The 2552-nt window shown below is 37.1% G+C and overlaps 1 long non-coding RNA gene across 1 annotated transcript; it reads right to left on the reverse strand.

Moving 5' to 3' along the window:
* Nucleotides 1-283: 283 nt before the first annotated feature.
* LOC309650685 lies at nucleotides 284-2168 on the reverse strand. Its single transcript, XR_014257683.1, has 2 exons — nucleotides 1747-2168; nucleotides 284-1565 (listed from the first exon to the last, which is right to left on the reverse strand). It is a non-coding gene; the product is annotated as an uncharacterized lncRNA (long non-coding RNA).
* Nucleotides 2169-2552: the final 384 nt, after the last annotated feature.

Genomic DNA, 2552 nt, shown 5'->3' on the forward strand with positions numbered 1-2552 from the left:
CATCCATCGATGGACACTTAGGTTGCTTCCATATCTTGGCTATTGTAAATAATGCTGCAGTGAATATGGGGGGGGGGGTGGGTGCATGTATCTTTTCAAGTCAGTGTTTTCCTTTTCTTTGGATAAACGCCTGGAAGTGAAATTGCTGGATCGTACAGTAGTTCTATGTTTAATTTTGTGAGGAACCTCTGTACTGTTTTCCACAGGGACTACACCAATTTACATTTCTACCAACAGTGCACCAAGGGTTCCCTTTTCTCCACATCCTCGCCAACACTTGTCATTTATCTTTTTTTTTAACAGCCATTCTAACAATGATGAGGTGGTATCTCATTGTGGTTTTGATTTGCATTTCCTTGATGATTAGTGATGCTGAACACCTTTTCATGTACCTGTTGTCCACCTGTATGTCTTCTTTGGAAAAATGTCTGTGCAGATCTTCTGCCCATTTTTTAATCAGGTTGCTTGTTTGCTTTTGAGTTGTATGAGTTCTTTATACAGTTTGGATATTAATCTCTTACCAGATATATGACTTGCAAATATTTTCTCCCATTTGGTAGGTTGCCTTTTCATTTTGCTGATGGTTTCCCTTGTTGTACCAGGAACTTTTTAGTTTGATGTAGTCCCACTTGATTTTTGCCTTTGTTGCCTTTGCTTTTGGTGTCAAATCCAAAACTTTTTCATCACCAAGACCAATGTCAAGGAGCTCATCGCCTATGTTTTCTTCTAAAAGTTTTATGGTTTCAGGTCTTTCATTCAAGTCTTTAATCCATTTTGAAGTTAATTCTTTTGTATGGTGTAAGATAGGGGTCCAGTTTCATTCTTTTGCATGTGGCTGTCCAGTTTTTGCAACACCATTTATTGAAGAGACTGTCCTTTTTCCATTGTATATTCTTGGCTCCTTTGTCATAAATTAATTGATAATATATGCATGGGTTTATTTCTGGGCTCTCTATTCTGCTCCATTGATCTATGTGTCTGTTTTTGTGACAATACCATACTGTTTTGATTAATAATTATATTCTAAAATATAAGCCACTAATAATGAACACAAATTAAAACACATGTTTTTACTTAAATTTGGTTATTTAAATTTGGTTAAGATTTTGCCAGGTAACATACATACCAGAAAGTTTCTATATGGAATGGCAAAGTAGCAGAACTTTTATAGAAAGCTAGTTTATCATGACTTCATCCAGTAATCCCACGCATGGAATTTAATCCTAACCAAATAATCAGAGTTTATCCCATAAAAGCAAAAAATTAAACAGTTTAAATGACAAAACCCAGAAAAATAATTACAGATACATGATAGTAGATTCATTAGCTATAATATTATGCAGCCATCAAAGTCATGCTTTCAAAGAAAATTTAATGATGTAAAAATAGTTTAATATAATGTTGGGTTTAAAAGGCAAGATAGAAAGTTATATACCATAGAATTTAAATTTTGTACAAAGTGAAAATAAGCTAAAATATTAATGGTGATTTTTCTCTGAATAGTATAATGAGGGTGATCTAAATTTTTTCTTTATTATTTTCTCTTTAACAATAAACATTTATTACTTTTATAATGTGGATTTTAAAAAGAACTTTTTATTTTTTTATTTTTTAATTTTTAATATTTATTTATTTATTTACTTGGCTGCGCGGGGTCTTAGTTGTGGCATGCGGGATCTAGTTCCCTGACCAGGGATTGAACCCGGGGCCCCCCGCATTGGGAGTGCGGAGTCCCAACCACTGGACCACCAGGGAAGTCCTAAAAAGTACTTTTTAGTAAAATAGTAAGAAGGGGATTCATGAAAACTCATTTTCTACCATTACTACCAGTGCAAAAAGAGGGCTATTTCTTTTTTTTTTTTTTTTTAACTTTGGGTTTATTTATTTATTTATTTATTTATTTATTTACGGCTGTGTTGGGTCTTCGTTTCTGTGCGAGGGCTTTCTCCAGTTGCGGCGAGCAGGGGCCACTCTTCATCGCGGTGCGCGGGCCTCTCACTATCGCGGCCTCTCTTGTTGCGGAGCACAGGCTCCAGACGCGCAGGCTCAGTAGTTGTGGCTCACGGGCCCAGTCGCTCCGCGGCATGTGGGATCCTCCCAGACCAGGGCTCGAACCCGTGTCCCCTGCATTGGCAGGCAGATTCTCAACCACTGCGCCACCAGGGAAGCCCCCAGAGGGCTATTTCTTATAGAATCAATCAATTAAAAGATATTTATTGGACCAACCACTGAGTTATATGCTACTAGGGGCAAAATAAAGAAATAGTCACTTTCTCTGGCCTCAGTTATCTTAAAATCCCAAATGGAGACATTTTCTACAGACTGTATTTTATGTGTACATATGTGATGAGAAATAAACAAGCAAACAGTGCCCAAAAATAACGCCCAAAACGAATTTTCACTGATGTTACTGATTCAAGACACGAATTTTCACTGCTGTTACTGATTCAGGACACTTGCTTCTATTACTGTAAATCTCAGAATTCTGATCTTAATCATTGCTCCCTGCTGACTGTTCTGCCCCCTTTGTTCCCTCCTCCTTTCCCTGTTGA

Source organism: Balaenoptera physalus (assembly GCF_965194825.1).
Source record: "Balaenoptera physalus genome assembly, chromosome: 20".
Lineage (NCBI taxonomy): Eukaryota > Metazoa > Chordata > Mammalia > Artiodactyla > Balaenopteridae > Balaenoptera > Balaenoptera physalus.